This window comes from Sorex araneus, chromosome 3, assembly GCF_027595985.1.
Source record: "Sorex araneus isolate mSorAra2 chromosome 3, mSorAra2.pri, whole genome shotgun sequence".
Taxonomy (NCBI): Eukaryota; Metazoa; Chordata; class Mammalia; order Eulipotyphla; family Soricidae; genus Sorex; species Sorex araneus.
The window spans coordinates 51,384,930-51,403,018 of record NC_073304.1 but is presented as its reverse complement, the minus strand read 5'-3'; the positions used below and the strand labels follow the sequence as shown (position 1 = coordinate 51,403,018).

The window sequence follows — 18,089 nt, the reverse complement described above, 5'->3', positions numbered from 1 at the left end:
ATGTAATAAATGCTAGTAGAAATGGCAGACGAATCTTATTTCTGTTCTTATAAGTTACTATTTAACAAAATATCAATTCTTGAGGCAGTAATTTAAGATTAAAAAGTAACTGTGTCAGTTATTTCTAATATCTATTTAATATAATAAAGATTTTAAGCTTATGATATGAAAGAAAAATGTCTATATATTTTGAAGGTATATATTAGCAATTTCTTTAGCTTTTGTCTCAAAATTTTCTACTGTTTTTTTCTTTTATCTCTTGATGAATAAAACATGATAAATAAAACATGAAAAGGTGAATAGATATGCATAATGATGGGAAGTTTCTAAAACAGAAGCTCCTTCTTTACTTTTCTATCAAGTTATTTACTTCTTTTTTATTTAATTTTTGCTGGAATTTTGGAGATATAAAATGTGGTGAATGTCTTTTGTTTATTCAGCTTGAATAGTAGAATATATCCTGATTAAGTCAGTACAAATTAATCACTGTATCACTGCCACCCCATTGCTCATTGATTTGTTCAAGCAGGCACAAGTAACGTTCTCCATTTTTTTTTTTGAGATTTTTTTGTTACTGTTTTTGGCATATCAAATATGCCACGGGTAACTTGCCAGGCTCTACCATGCGGGCAGGATATGCTTGTAGCTTGCCAGGCTCTCTGAGAGAGGTGGAGGAATCGAACCTGGGTCAGCTGCTTGCAAGGCAAACACCCTACCTCTGTGCTATCGCTCCATTGGACTGGAGAGCCCGGCAAGCTACCAAGAGTATCCTGCCCACATGGCAGAGCCTGTCAAGCTACCCGTGGTGTATTTGATATGCCAAAAACAGTAACAACAAGTCTCAAAAAAAATGGAGACGTTACTTGTGCCCGCTTGAGCAAATCAATTAACAACCAGACTACAGTGCTATAGTGCTTTTCTCATTAGCAGAATGATGTGATTAGAGAATATGAATCACTATTGACATCTTCACTAACAAATCAGACTCTCATGCAAGGTAAATTGCAAATGGAGCCCAGTCAATATAATACTGTTTCGGTGCTATGAATAAGACGTTAGAAAAACAGCCTAAGGTGGTGTTCATCACAAACATGAGTTCTGTGATTCAAACATGTCTGTTCACCTTATTTTCAGCCTACACTGTAGCTGCTGACTTCAGTTCTGTCATTTCTCCCTCATCAATTTCACATCCCAGGTAGTTGAAAAGATCAGTGTAGAGCTGGGCAATGCCAAGTTGTGTTTCTCAGTAAAACTTTAGAGTTAAAAGTTTATGGAACCCCATGGAAGGAAATAAGAGAGCACAAGATGCAGCAATACACAAACGGGAAAAAAGAAAATCCCTTCAAAAATTATCCACTTCTGCACTCCTCTGGCTCTTGGCGAGATATGGCTAACTAGTTACTTTCATTATTTATTGAAAAGCATCGTGGGGAGTAACGGGTTGCCCCCCAAGGGGTTATTCACTAGATAATGAATTAATGAACAGAGGAGCAAGGAAATTGCTTCATTAGGAGGAAAGAGAGATATTTTTTATACAGCAGAAAAAGACTAGAAGAAATAAAGTAAAAAGTTGATAGTGAGGCCAGAGTTATATTCAGTGGTTAGAGTGCTTTCCTTGCATACAGCCAGAATGTGTTTGATCTTCAGCACCCCATAATGGTCCCCAGAGTCCCACTAGGAGTGAATCCTGAAGAGACAGCCAGGAGTGAATCTTGAGCACTTCTGTTTGTGGTCACCATCTCAACAAATTTTTTTTTTCTATTGAGTTTTACAAGAGGTGATTTTGTTTGCTTTCTTCATACAACTGAATTAATGACAGAAAAACAAATGAAAGAAATTAGATGTGTATCATTTTATATATTTTGGGTGGGGAGGGGAATTGGGACACAGTTGGTGGTGCCTGTGGTCTACCCCTGGTATGTGTCCAGGATTGGCTTACAGTGATACTTTGGGGACCATGGGGTGTCAGGGATTGAATTGGAGTCAGGTGCATGCAAGGCAAATTCCGTAATCTCTATGCTCTTTCTCAGCTCCCAGTCTCTGGATCTTAATATGGACCTAGTAAGTCTACTTCTTTCAACTAAAATTGATAGCATAGTTTTAATCCAAAAACAATAGAAAGAAAAAAGAGAGGAGAGAGAGTTTGAGAGAGAGAGAAAAAAAGGAAGGAAGGAAGGAAGGAAGGAAGGAAGGAAGGAAGGAAGGAAGGAAGGAAGGAAGGAAGGAAGGAAGGAAGGAAGGAAGGAAGGAAGGAAGGAAGGAAGGAAGGAAGGAAGGAAGGGAGGGAGGGAGGGAGGGAGGGAGGAAAGGAGGAAGGAAGGGAGGGAGGGAGGGAGGGAGGGAGGGAGGAAGGGAGGGAGGAAGGGAGGGAGGGAAGAAAAAAGGAAGGGAGGAAGGGAGGGAGGGAGAGATGGAGAAAGGAAGGGAAGGATGGAGGGAGGAAGGAGGGCGGGATCAAAAGCCCTTAAGCATTAATATGTAAGTCATTATAGTTGTTCACTGTGCTCAGGGAAGACCAGTTCAGGGGTTTGGTGTCTTAAGAACACTAGAGGTCATTTTTGCTCCTAGAAAAAAAATTACAAAGAGGCAATTAAATGCAAATGTAAGGCTATCAAAAAGGCTTTGGGGATAAAGGGAGGCGGAAAAGGGGCAGGACCCAAACTTTCTCCCAGAAAAGAGTTTCACTGATACTTCTATGATCATCTTTAATAATGTTTAAACCAGGAGAATGCTTCTTAAGTTTTCAGCTGAATGGGAGGTGTTTTTAACCCTTTCACTTATTATCATTGATATGTGGGTTACCATCTTACATCCTATGTATGTTGGCCAGTGTAGAACTTACATCCTGAGATCTGCTCCAGGATGTCAACTAAGCAAGAAATAACTACTGACTATAACTTGCCTCCAAGTTCAGGTATGAAAAAAGATAACCCAAATTTTCACTTCTGTGCAGATTGATCTGTATTTTGTTTGAGGTATTAAAGCTCTTCCAGTGTGCCAATGTCTCCTTAGTGTCAATGTTGCTAAATTTTTGTTCTGGGAGCTAAGAGGATGTTCAAGACTGATCCATACTATTTCCCAGTATGTAAGCAGTGTTGCAAAACTGTTACTAAATAATCATATTTTTGATACTTCTATAGTGGTCTTTTAGAAAAAATTAATTTTTTAGGTTCCAAATAGTTTCTAATGAGAAGGGCCAAATACTATTCTTATTGTATTGTCATGCTATGATCTCTGTTTAAGAACTATATATTCAGTAAAAGTGTGCTGTTAGTTCCATTTTAAACAGCAACAATCATGAGCTGAATTTATAATAGTTACTAGTGCTATATTTTCATCCCAAATAGTATATAAAAACAAATATGATTTTTTTCTTACCAAATAATTTGAAATGATTTCACCAATAACAGAGAAGATAGATTCAATAGTTACCTATGTATTTGGATATAAGAATTATTGCCTGCTTTCAGAAACTTGTATCAGACTCTCAGAATGTTCGTATACCCATATTTATTTTATATGTAAAACACATAGCAGATATAGACACACATATATATACACATATATTGTATATATGTATATTTGTGTTGGTATGTATATTTTTCATATATATATAAAAGAACTAATCACTTGTCAGTCTAGTTATCTAAGAGCTGGGATAAGTGTCCTCAGTACCTGCCAAATGAATAGGAATTATGAATAAAAATTATTAAAAGTATTAAATTATGCAATTAGAATGTGCTAAAACTAGACTTAGAATTCTGAGGGCAAACCAATGCCACTGTGAAGAGAGTAGCAAGTCAGTAATTGCAACATCAATATTACTGTTTCTTCATCTTTATATTTATAAATATAGCACTGTAGCACTATCAATGTAGAACAATTCCATCGTTCATTGATTTGCTTGAGCGGCACCAGTAACATTTCCATTGTGAGACTTGTTACTGTTTTTGGCATATCGAATACACCACAGGTAGCTTGTCAGGCTCTGCCGTGCGGGCAGGCTACTTTCACCCCAGAAGGGATGGAGGAATCAAACCCGGGTGGGTGGGTCGCATGCAAGGCAAACACCCTACCCACCGTGCTATCGAATTTTTATAAGTAGCCAAATTAATGTTATCCTACTTACATAATATTTAATAATATGTTTAAGCTTATATAAGTAATCATCAATACAACTCTGATCTAAGTAGAAGATGGTTGAAGTAAATTTCCAGTGCTTTCTTTATAGCCAGGTATTCCCCCTAAATTTCTTTATTACACTGCTGTGGAACAAATCATCATCTAGAGGAAAATCAGAACTCTAGATTGTGCTGTATATTCACTTTATTATATTGCTTCCACACACTGAGTTTACTGATAAATCTAAAGTATGCAGGCAAAAATTTACTATTTTGCTCAGTAGAAGCTATTCAAGGCTTATGAATTGCTTACAAATATTAGATGCAACATAAGTATAGAATAAATATTAGCCGCTATTAATTTATTTTTATATTTTATACATTAAAATATATTTCTTAATATTTCATAAGATAAAATAATTTATGCTTGTAATATTTTTCCTAGAATTCCTTTAAAGTATGCAGACTTATTTTGTTTTTAATCTTTTCTAAACATTATTTTAAAATGTTCAATTGTAATTTGTTTTGTATGAATTCATTTACATTATCATTTGGTCTATTTTGTCATACTTGTTCTTAATTTCTTTATTTACTTAAAAATTATTATTAAATGTTTTGATTGTAATCTTTTTGCTACTGCTAACTTAAAATATTTGGGTGGGGATAACGTATCTCCCAGCAGCGCACAGGAGCTCTAGAAACCATTCTTGGCAATATTTATCAGCTTATTTAAGACAGTGATAAAGTACTGTATGGGCCCCTGTGCTTCTTGTGACCAAACTTTGCTCAGTCACCTCTAGGACTGTAAAATACAGTGTTCTAGGGCCATGCAGTGCATGGAATCAAACCTGGGTCCTTTGACTTAAATGTAAAACATATACTCCTCACTTTTTTTTGGCTATTTTCCTCACATAACTACTTAGCTCCACTATCTTTGAATCACCCTTCCCAAAAATCAAAATAAGTTTTTATTTGTTTTTTAAGTAGCACCAGGGGTAGAAAATAGGGCTCAATATGTAAGGCAAGTAATTTGTCATTGAGTTACAGTTCTGACCCCAAGGCCCCTACCTTTTCATGTTTATCATAGATATATTTTTAATTCATTGATGTTTATATTTTAACTTTCAAAATTTGTTTTTTAAACATAAACAGATTTGAACTTATTAATGACTCCTATTAACATGCACACAAATCTTGTCAGCAGATATTTATGAGAATTAGATTTAGGGGTCATTAATTTTAAAAACCTGATTTTTCCATACCATTGAGTCCCTGGAGCTCTGAATTTAGGGTTCTGCAATAAATCTCTTGTACAAATAAGGAAGCAAAACAAACAAAGCAGTATTTCACTTGGTCAAAATTAAAAGTTGCTAGTTATTTAAACAAGTTTTTTTTTTAAAATCTTCTTAGCTCATTCAAGATGCTTTCAGTATAGAAAGTCCTATTGAATGGTTCCATGTTGTCTTGATACCGTAGCATCCAATGTGAATGGGAAATTCTGTGCTTTGAAATCTCATTTATAAAGGTCTTAGATTCACACAAGATATATTCAGTATTTTCTTTCATTATAAAACAATGTTAAGTCTCGATAAAAGTGCATTAGTTATGATTTTTTTTTTGGTCACATGTGGCTAATTTTCAGGGTTATTTCCTATCTCTGAACTCAGGGATCATTCCTGAGCCATAAGTAGTGCTGAGAAACAAATCCAGATTGGCCACATGCAAAGCAAGTACCTTATCTACTATACTACCTCTCCAGCCCAAATTCTTATTTGTCATATTATTTCATCATCAAAAGGTTCATTTGAATTCCACAATTAGTGAAAAGTTTTTTGTTTGGTTGGTTTGTTCTGTTTTTCTCATTCTTTATCGCTTCTTGTCAAAAGTGATAATTTCCAACTTTCATTGTCATAGGGTCACTTCTCTGTCCAGACTGCGCTACCTCTCCCCCAAAAGTGAAACCAAGCTATATTACATTAAGGTACACATACCCACCTACAACAGTACATAGGAATCCACTTCCTCAATCAATGGTAACCTCCGTTCTTCATTATACTGTATTTTATTATTTTTACACGACATGGTATAATCCCTCCTTTTGCTTCTTTATAACTTTATACACAAGTTAAATCATTCTTTATTTGTATTTAATCTTGCCTTAACATGTTTATCATAGCTTAACATCGTCTATTTTCATATATGATATTTAAAAAGGCACGGTTCCATCTTTTCTTATACCTGAGTAGTATTCCCCTGAGCATATGCCCCACAACTGCTTTATCCATTCATCTATTGTTGAGCACTACGGTTGTTTCCAGGTATTGTCTACAGTAAATTGTGACCTATTTGTAACAGAGATGTACAGATATTTTTTCAATGTAATGTTTTGTGTTTTTTACTTTTTTACCTTTTAACAAGAGACCTATGAAAGGGTTCTTATGTCTAGTAGCAGTATTCCATTTCTCTTGTTCCACAAGAAAATAGGAGAATACCTGTCCTATTATTTCATAATTATTAAAACGATAATTTCCTCTTAATCTTTCCTTCAAGAAAGAAGTGAAATTTCACAGTTTCTCAGTGCTGATTTTTGTCTGAGAATTTGACTTTCAGATATTTTCTACTCATTATATTTTGCTAATAATATTGTGATCTCTGGTAATCTGAAAGAAAATGATAATAAATTGTTTTACATATACATGAATTCAATTTAGTTCCCTTTTATGTTTATTTTATTTTATTTTTTAAAGACAAGCAGCGTAGCATTTAACGATCCTTGAAGGTGACTTCAAGGTAGGTACCAGGCCCCTCCCACTCTCTTAATCTTCTTCTCAATCTTCTGCTATAGAATTTGGCTTTCCCGGTGACAGGCTGCTTTGGGAGCTTTCCCTTCCCCAGAACTTTGTAGTAGCTGGATGGCACCACATTAATGATAAGAGCTGCTCCAGTTTTGTTTCGGACAGCATTAACCCGTGTCTGCTCACTGACCAAGCTCCACAGTTTGTCAGTTGGGCAGATTGACAGTTGGACAAAAGCTTTGATTTCTCTTTAAGTGATAATGCCTCATACCCACTTTCCCAAAGTAACCTGGATGGGATTTGTCAAGGTTGATCCTGTGCTGATGCATACCACCAGCATGACCCTGACCTTCAGGGTGCTTCTGGTGCTTGACGATGCGGCTGTGGCTGTGGCTCACGTAGCCCCTGAGTTTTTGGGTCTTTCTCAGTCTGTACCACATGTTGGCTGGTGAGACCTATGGAAGTCTCACGAGAGGTCATGCTGATTTTAATTCTTTGCCTTGGTATGTGTGTGTCTTTCAGTATATGATTGATTTGTATATGTAAGATTCATTCTATTTAAAAATTTTATTTAGATTCTCAAGTGACGTGCTTTCTGTATCTTACTAAATTTTTAGGGGGCTGGAGCGATAACACAGCAGGTAGGGTGTTTACCTTGCCGGCAGCCAACGTGCGTTCGAATTCCAGCATTCCATATGGTCCCCCGAGCATCTGTAGGAGTAATTCCTGAGTGCAAAGCCAGGAGTGTGATCCGAAGAGAAAACAAAAAGATTTTCAGAATTTGAGGGCTATTTGTATAATCTAGTAATAATTTTTCTATATTTCTAAAATAATGAAAACATTTGCATTGTAAAATTTTTGTTTGTAAGAATATTTGTTTTTTATAAGTATAAAATATCTGTAATTAGAATAAAGTTAGAAACACATAGGCAATTCTAAAATTTTAGGGAAAAAAAACATAGATGAGGCTGCAAGATAAAATAGCAAACACTTGCCTTACTTGTGATCTAATTGGTTTCTGCACTACATACAGTTTCCCAAGCAATGCCAGGAGTGATTCCAAAGACAGAAACAGGCATAAGTCCTGACCATAGTTGGGTGTGGTCCAAATACCCAAAAACAAAATACAAAAATAAAAGATAAGAAAAGTGATTAAAATGTACTAAATAAACACTATATAGCACTGTAGCACTATCTTCTCATTGTTCATTGATTTGTTGGAGCGGGCACCAGTAACATCTCCATTGTGAGACTTGTTATCATTTTTGGCATATCCAATACACCAGAGGTAGCTTGCCAGGCTCTGCCATGCAGGTGGGATACTCTCAGTTGCTTGCTGGATTCTCTGAGAGGGGCCGAGGAATCGAATCCGGGGTCTGCTGCATGCAAGGCAAATACCCTACCCACTGTGCTATTGCTCATAGAGAGTAAATAATTGGCATAATTCACTTCAGCTTTTTAAAAGTCAGTTAAAAGATTATTTTAAAATATCAGTTTATTGATATAAAAGTTTTATGTTAGCTAAGGTATCACATATTTTATAAAAGGCGAAGAGTCTTATCTTGGAATCTTTCATTTTTTCCTTATCCTGAGTTTGCTGCTGGTCACACATATGTGACTGCTTTTAAAATAAGTGCTATACAAAAACAGATAACTGGTTAAAGAAATTTTGGTACATCTATACTATGGAATACTATGCAGCTGTTAGAAAAGATGAAGTCATGAAATTTGCATATAAGTGGATCAACATGGAAAGTATCATGTTAAGTGAAATGAGTCAGAAAGGGAAAGACAGACATAGAAAGACCACACTCATCTGTGGAATATAAAATAACAGAGTGGGAGACTAACACCCAAGAGTAGTAGAGATAAGAACCAGGAGGTCTGCCCCACAGCTTGGAAACTGGCTTCATATGCTGAGGCGAAAGGCAGCTGAGATAGAGAAGGGAACACCAAGTAGAGGATGTTGGGAGGACCCAATCGGGTTGAAAGATGCGTGCTGAAAATAGACTATAGACCAAACATGATGGCCTCTCAGTAACTCTATTGCAAACTACAGTTCCCAAAAAGAGAGAGAACAAAAGGGAATGCCCTGCCGCAGAGTGGGGTGGTGCGGGTTTGGGTGGGGGTGATGGGAGGGATACTGGGAACATTGGTGTAGGAGAATGGGCACTGGTGGAGGGATATAAATGATCACTGTATGACTGAAGTGCAAGCATGAAAGTTCATAAGTTTGTAACTGTATTTCACGGTGATTCACAAATAAAAATATTTTTAAAAGAATAAAAAATAAATAAAAATTAAAAAATAAGTGCTATAATTTTTAGCTTTTTGGCATTTAATTTTTTAAAAAAATTGTAAAAAACTAAGGCTCGCCGAGGGGCGTGTGCACTCATGAGATCTCCGGGTGGCTCTGTCTCACCACCTAAGCTCGGTGCTCTGGAACCGCTGTGTGTGGACTGGATCAGGACGGCCAGTGGTCAAGGACAGGCGAAGGAAGAACGAGGACCAAACTGGTTGCTGATTAGTTACCGTTTATTCAATCTTCCATCTTTCTCATCTCCCGCACTCCCAGCTCTGGCCTCTCTCTGCATCAACTCCAGCCTCTCTCCTTCTCTAGTCTCTCCTCCTACTTCTCTCTCCCACCTTGCCCTGTAGGCTACACCCAGCCAGGTAGCAAAATCAACATAAGAAAGCCCTTCCTGAGGGCAGGGCATTCCAAAGCCCTTCCTGACTCTTAAGGTTTTTTTTTTTCTTTTCCTTAGTCCAAACACTTATTAACATCTTAATACTAGTTATTTTTGTATGGACATAGCAAGAGATACATTGAGGCTTGCAAGGCAGCTCTCTTGGCAACATCTTGCCACAGGCTCAGACTACAGCACTCAAGCCAGATTAATCATTTCTAACCCTAGCAGGGTCCAAATCTAGTCATCACTGTTTGGATCATGACAACATTTGTCCATGATCAAGCTCTTAACTTATAGTTAAGCATTAGGCACTTTGGCCAGGCCCATCTCGATGCCAGGGTAGCACACAACTCACCGCTTGCCCTGGGTCCGTCTCGTCCCTCGTCAGGACCCTGCTTTTTGGAGGTGCTAGGAAGAAAGGGCAGCTGAGGTTTAGGTTGAGAGAACAGATGCCCAGGAGGAAAATATTATGTACAGTCAAATGACTCCCAGGTTACAAAAGTATAACATTTGCTAAGTCTTCCTGTGTCCATACAAAAAGGGCATTGCTTTGAATAAACTATGCAAAGAACTCAAGGAGAAGAGAAAAACATTATTTACAAGTCAACAGAACACTAAGAAGGAAACTACAAATAAACAAAGAGGAGTGGGAGCACTGTAATGGGAGCAACCCAATAAACCTAAACTACCTGAGGTTATGTTATCCTACTAAAAATATCTAATATTTGCTCTATTTTTAAAACATACACATAATTCTTACCACATATTTAACCGATATAAAGTTTAGAATTCTGGTTGCACAAATTTTTTACAATAAGAAAAACCATTGGTGACACTAAGCATTATGTTTTCTTAAAAATATTTAAAATATCTCTTGCCCACATGCCTGGCTATCTTCCATGGGGCCCCTCGAAGGAGATGGGCTCCAGCTTCCCTCCCGACCCTGAGCAGAGCTCCCGGCAGCCGAAGACCACCAGAACCTAGCTACAGCCATGCCTGAGGGCCCTTTCCACACGTTCAGGCAGGCCTCATGCATGAAGGTACCGGCAGAGGAACCCAGGTGTGTGTAATTCCATCAAAGGCCAATATCCAGAGACTTAAAAACAATCTCCCAGAAGTGTGCGGCTGCAAATGGCCGCACAATATCTTGTAGCCTACTTCTCCCTCTGCGGGAAACTGGCAAGCTTTTGAGAGTTTCCTGCCCACATGGGACAGCCTTGCAAGCTTCCCATGGTGTATTCATATGTTAATCCAGTAACAAGCTGGATCTCATTCCCCTGACCCTGAAAGAGTCTCCAGTGTGACATCCTTTGGAGGGCCAAGTCCAGAGAGACTTGTAAGATCTCAGGGAAAGGACGAATGGAGAGGTTAGTGTGTCCGCTCGAGAAATTGGCTGTTTAATGGGAATTTTGTGATTCGTGAAAAATATTTATATACAAACATTAACTAATGTAAACATATATACATACACACACTGTGAAATTCATAGGAAAGATTGGTCATATCAACACATTTTTTATGTTTTTCAAAATACCTCTCGTGTAAAGAACATAAATATAAGAACTGAGCTATGTCTACTTTGAAGGTAACATTCAAAATTGAGGTGATCTGATAAAAATATTGCTTTTGGTTTCTCCCACAAAATTCAGACTTCTCATAATGTCAATGTTGGACCTTGAGCTGTGGAAGCCTTAATAAGGACATGAATTCCAATTTGTCTACTCTGTTTTGTAGACCCAAATGAGCAAGTTTTGGTCTTTCATTATAACTACTTGGTCTTTAGCTTTTAAAGTATCAACCCTAGATTTACTTTTTTTCCCCTCTCTTTTACCATTAACATTCCTCCTGTGAGGCAATTATCTTGCTTCTCGAAGGCTTACCATATTTTTCACACCTGATTATGTCTGCTGTTTAACTGTAACATGTGCAGTATAGCAGGGTTGCAAATGTATTTATAATAAGTCTGATTTTCTTTGTAAATATGCAAGAACTTTCCTTTATTTTCTAATTAGAAGCAACTAATGAAGTGTGATTGATTGTGATTATCATGGATGTATACCTGTTATGTATTAGTTTGTTAGTTGAATTAAATTATCCTGTGATCTGGAATAGTAAGAGAATAATGAATATCAAGCTTTATTCGTGTTCCCAAATATTCCATCAAATGCAAAAAGCAAGGCTCAATCTCAGTGATCATAATATACATTGTCTAACCTTGGAGTTTGTGTTGTGATAAAAATTAGGGACTAATTAAAAATAGAAGCTTTCTACTTACATGAGATTACCCTGGACATTAAAACACAACGATGCTTAAAATAAATTAAATGGTAAAAGGATTGCCTGATTCCAGGAAAAGTCTAAGATGAATTCATAATCAGGAAAAGTTATAATGAGAAAAACATATTGTGCAATGAAAAGCTTTTTTTAGTAAAATTTTGTAAGGAGAAGATGCTAAGGAAGTAGTAGTGCCTTTGAGATGTAAAAAATGTGTTTAAATATATATGCTTTTGATTTTTAGTTGTTTAATGGATAGCTGTTAGCATAAGACAATTAGCTCCTGTGACAGTTTCTTCATCTTTAATGTGATCATTACTTTTATTACGTATATTTCAACAAAGAGATTTTAGATATGCATACATGTATTTATAGAACAAGAAATGTACATTCAGTATGCATACATTAATAGTATCAGGTATTCTTGCTGCAGCTGAAGGTACTATTTTCATTTATATAATTCCTACCAATTCTACTTCTGTGCACTGTGGCCACTTACCAGTAAAATTTTATTACCTTTCGTGATAAACTGAGCTCTTTCATGTGCTATATGTATATTACCTCACACATTAGAATTTGTGATTGTTTTCTATTATCTTTAACTCTAAATATTAAAGAGTTTAAATTAAATGTTTCAATATATTTTTTTAAAATCACAGGAAAAAATACTCTCCTTCAATTCCTGGTGTTATCTTTAAGAATTAGTCTCCAGTCTAAACTAGGTTTAGATGATCTCATTCAATTCATAGTCGTGTGTACAAATATATTTCTTTCCTCAATATGACAGATATCATAAAAACAAACAAAAAATCAACTGCAATTAAAAGAAGACATTTGATAAAAACAAAGTAATTTTCCAAGATATAGACTCAAATCTCAAATATTCTCTCATAATAGCTTTCCTGTCATCAAGGTTTCTATAACCAGACTGTTAAATTAGAAGAAATAGAATATGACACTGATGCTTAGTTTGTGAGTCATTGTGCAAATTTGTAGCTCAAGACTAAGGTATTCCTAACCTTTATTTTTTCTTACCAGACTCTGAAATTTATCTTTAAAAATTATCTTTATAATGTATTCATTCACCATTTCATGCAATAGTTTGTAATAAAAATCACAAATGAACTGCATCTGAGATCTCAGAAAATAAAGTTTCTCTCATTTTTTATTTTTATATCACAAAGGATGTCAAGAATAGGAAGGAAGACTTACTTCAGCTGGAATTAACTAAATATTTAGCACATATATATATACTTACTATACTCTTTAGATGTCATCTACAATAACAGAATGTAGACTTAAAATTGGCTTTCCCTGGTTACAAATAACCACATAGCAGGATAAATACTAATGGGGAGACTAAGATTTATGTCGATCTCTGTATTTCTATATCACTGTCATCCCATTATTCATTGATTTGCTTGAGTGGGCACCAGTAATGTCTCCATTGTATGACTTGTTGTTACTGTTTTAGGTCTATCCAATACGCCATGGGTAGCTTGCCAGGCTCTGCTGTGCGTGAGATACTCTTGGTAGCTTGCCGGACTCTCTGAGAGGGGCGAAGGAACCAAACCCAGGTCGACCCCTGTGCAAGGCTAGGGGTCAAAGCTATCACAAGGCTGTGCAAGTGATAGCACAGCCCTACCTGCTGTGCTATCACTCCAGCCCATTTATGTCAATATTAATACATTTATTATAAACTAAATTTTGTTGACTCATTAGAAGTAATTTCAGTCAAAATTAATGTAATTTCTACTGAAAATTAGTTTTGTACATGTATTTCTTCTTCTTTGTCATCTTCTATTGCTTGTTTTTGCTTCTGTTACTTCTGTTTTTCTCTTTTTTCCTTTTTCTACTTCTTTCCTTCCTTTCTCTCTCCCTTCTCTTCTTGCATGTTCAGTAATGATAGTCAAACTTTGTACAGTGCGGGGGAAATCCACCTTTCTAATAGGACTTTGTGAAAAATCTCAGGAAAAATATTTTAAAGGAGTGTTTCTAAGGCAAAAAAAATCTTGTAAGACATGATTCTATAGACAAGGTAAGCTTCAATTGAGAGAGATGAATGAAATACTTAAAAGTTTCTCTCCCATTGAGATAGTTCATTTCACTGCTGTGCTGTGAGAGGTTGAAAAGAATCAGAGGCATAATAGAAATGTAGATCTGCTTGCAATTTTACAAGATTGGGGTTAGGGGGGCCAATAAAATGGAATTTAAGACTTTAAAATTCTAGGACTTTCGGGACTTCCATCAAAGGTATGGATCTGTAACTAGGAATATGATGAATAAAACATAGACAAGACTTCTAAAGTACTGTAAGTAAATTAGTTTCCCATCCCTTTGGCTAATTGAAGGTCATTTGTTTATTTTGTGGTCAGATACAAAAGATCTTTTCTAGAGACATACAATGTGAAACAGATATAAATTTTCTTTTTAATTTGTATTTAACATATATGGCAATAAATAAAAACATTCAGTCTGCCAATACACAGAATTTTATGATATGAACTGTAATAGAAAGGGATAATTAAAGAGATACTAAAAGAGAGATTTGAATTCAGAAAACAACAATTTATACAGGACTTTTATTATTGATATTTGTTATGCTGGGGCTGGAGCGATAGCACAGCGGTAGGGCGTTCGCCTTTCCCTCGGCCGACCCATGTTCAATTCCTCTGCCCCTCTCAGAGAGCACAGCAAGCTACTAAGAGTATCGCGCCCGCACGGCAGAGCCTGGCAAGTTACCCGTTGCATATTGGATATGCCAAAAACAGTAACAATAAGTCTCACAATGAGAGACGTTACTGGTGCCCACTTGAACAAATCGATGAGAAACGGGATGACAGCGATCATCATCATCATTTGTTATGCTTAATACATCCAGTTGAAATTAATAAATTCAGGGCCCTAGATAATGTATAATTTAAGTTGAAAGTATATAATAAGTTACCAAAAGAAATTGTAGAATTAAACATTATGAAAAAATTGAAAATTGAAACCTCTTTTTCAAAATAATATAAAAAATGTGAAGTAAAAAAACTGAAATAAGTTACACAACAGAAGAAAATTCAAAGTCTAACTTAGATGGAATAAAAAGAAAAATATAGCTTATAAAGAAATTCATAATTGTATTCTAATTTTCTAATGTATGTATATTAGAAATCCAAAGTGAACTAGAGAAGTTTATATGTCACATTAAAAAATAATAAAATATTCAAAATTGCATCAAATATTATCTTTAGGTTACTATAACAAACTGCATAAAATGCATGCATAAAGAATATAAATTTTGGAAACCCAAACAACAAAATACATGAAAGAAGAAGACTCTAATACATCAAAAGAAAAGACGGTAACTTGAGTTTGGAACAGTTAAAATAATCAGAAGCCAGCTGAAGAGGCAGTAATAAGGTCAAGGTTTTGCTTTGCATGGAACCTAACCCATTTTTATCATCACTACAGAATATGGTCTCATAAGTGTTTCCAAGAATGAGTCCTGAGGTCCACTGGTGTAGCTCAAAAAAAAGGGGAGGAAGTTAAAATTAAATGACCATGTTAAAAACATATTTTGAGAGAACAAGACCACAATTATAAATTTCGTGCCAAGTAAAGTATTCTATAAAAGTGGTTGTGGGGTTGGGGAGATAATCTTAAAAAATGCAACTTACGTTTTATATGCAGGAGACACAGGTTTCATCTCCTGCACTGCAAGGTGCTTTGAGCATTGCCAGAAGACCTGTGTACAACCTGTGTATCAAGTTGAGAGTAACCTGAGCAATTGCCAGGTTTGACCCACAAAGAAACAAACAAAATAATGTAAAGTTGGAAATTCTTATATATAAACTAGATCAGCTCAAAACAACTCCTGGCGCTGTGCAGAGAGAACTCTCCTGGTGTGCTTAGTGGACAGACAATGTGTGGTGCCAGGGATCAAACCCGAGTTAGCAGCATGTAAGGAAAATACTTACCTTAAATACTTTCAACTTAATTTAATTCCAATTTAAGCAATTCTGGAATTAAAAGGAACATAATCCAGGATAAAAGTCCAAATGTGAAGAATGTAATGAATAATAATTTAAGAGCAATGGTGATAAACTTTATAATATATTACAGGTGTAATAATAATAGTAGTAGTGTATTTTAATGTATAAAGTAGTCAGAGATTCTATACAGTAAGAGTGCATAAAATGTAAGAAAACAAATCATTAAAAAATTAAGTCTATATTGACTAGAATTGGTAAAATTTAATTTTGTCACGTTAACATAATTTATTTAGTTAATACATATGTTGTAATACAGTAAAAATTCTGCATTTTTGTATGTATATGTTCAAGTTTATACAGGTCAAAAGAAATTAAAAATCAGAAATTCACAACTATTTAATTTTAATAAGGTAAAGACTAATATGTTATCAATTCATAGAAATTGAAATTATGTATACACATATAACTGTGTATAATAAGCCACACAAAATAAATATCAGTGTTCGCAAAAACATGGATAAGGTATTTCAGTAGCTCCAAATTTAAATTATTCAATTGTCTGTTAAGAGTAAATAAAGAAGTAAATTTATATCTATTTTATATCTATGAGTTTATATGATTACTCTCAGGTTAGAATTTTTGTTTGTTTTTGGATCACATGCAGTGATGCTCAAGACAACTCCTGGCTCTGTGCAGAGAGACCTCTCCTGGTGTGCTTAGTGGACAGACAATGTGTGGTGCAAGGGATCAAACCCGAGTTAGCAGCATGTAAGGAAAATACTTACCTGCTATACTATCTCTCCAGCCCTTATAAAGGTAATTTTCTACCTTGAGCATATGGTGGAATTACTACTCCTTTATGATAATTTAACTTGTATGCTTATAAACTTTATATTCTAGGTATAGCAAACTTATCATGTCGCAGATTCATTTGAACTGTTAAGTCTATAGGTCTAAATTGAAGTGGTACAGAGGTTGTGGGATGTGCTAGGAATATCATAAAGTTCTGTGACATGAGACTAAGCACCAGATAATGGCAAGAAATCATATCATAATTTATGAGAAATTTCTAGAAATTTAAGAGACAATGGAAAATATAAAATATGACAATATCAGTAGTACAATTTAAAGTCTAGGGGGAAGACTCTAGATGTAAATTTGGGTTGAACTTGAAGACAATAGCATACTATTACAGAAAACCATATGTATTGTAGTTGAAACAAAGTAGAAAATGCTGAAAATTTTAGAAATATTTTAAGTACTGATATGTAAAGTTAAATGCAGAAACATGAATAAAAGAAACTAGAATACTTAGTTTGCATTTTTATGGGTTGAATAGCTTTATAATTCACTGAAATGGAATAAATAAGGGAGAAAAATAGTGATTCAAAATGCAGTACATTTTTTCTTAAATATTTATTGTACTAGTAGTTCCAGTTTTGATATATATTTTACATTTGTTTCTGAAATGTTGTCTTATTTTTATTACTCTGTGTGATAGAGCCAATCATTTCAAATCTGTAAGAGCCTTGTGATTTTTGTATTCATGCTTTACAGAAATCTCCACAAGTTAAGTCGAGAGCCCCTTAAAATAACTGAGGGCTTAAACTAAATACACTAATTTCACAGCTGATGACTTGAATAATCTAACCAGGTTCTATGTGACAGCTTCTTGTTCAACCTTTCAAGGGGATCCTATAACTAAAATAAATTTTCTTGAGGCAATTCGTCAATATTTCAGTTTTGCTTGACCATATTCCATGGAGGGAGTATGATAACCAGAAAAACAGAATTGAAAACCATGCATGAAATAAAGTGTTCAAAATATATTAAAAAGTGAATGAGATGATGAGATTGGATGTATACATCAGTTACCAATTTGTTTTCCTTCCTAAAGATCCATTCTGAGACAGACATTTGAATTGTCATTTTGATGCTTACGTACACCTATCCTATGTTAAGAAGTTTTGGGGTGTTCTCTATTTTAGAAAAAAAAGTTTCCTTTTACCTATTTTTTAATATGTTCTCTTTACCCTGTGGTAAGTATTCTACTCATACCTGGAAATAAATGGTTGCAAAGGAAGTGTGAGATTAATAGTTGGAGAACTGGTAGAATTTAGCATTGACCATACCTGGGTTCAGATTTCTATTATGATTCTCTGTGTATATGTAAGACCAATGTTAATTAGAGTAGTTTCCTCATGTTTAAAATGGAGTTAATATTAGATT

General features: G+C 35.3%; 1 pseudogene; it reads right to left on the bottom strand.

The window, feature by feature from the left end:
* Positions 1–6,906: 6,906 nt before the first annotated feature.
* LOC101551086 (60S ribosomal protein L27a-like) lies at positions 6,907–7,356 on the bottom strand (annotated as a pseudogene).
* Between the last annotated feature and the right edge of the window lie 10,733 nt (positions 7,357–18,089).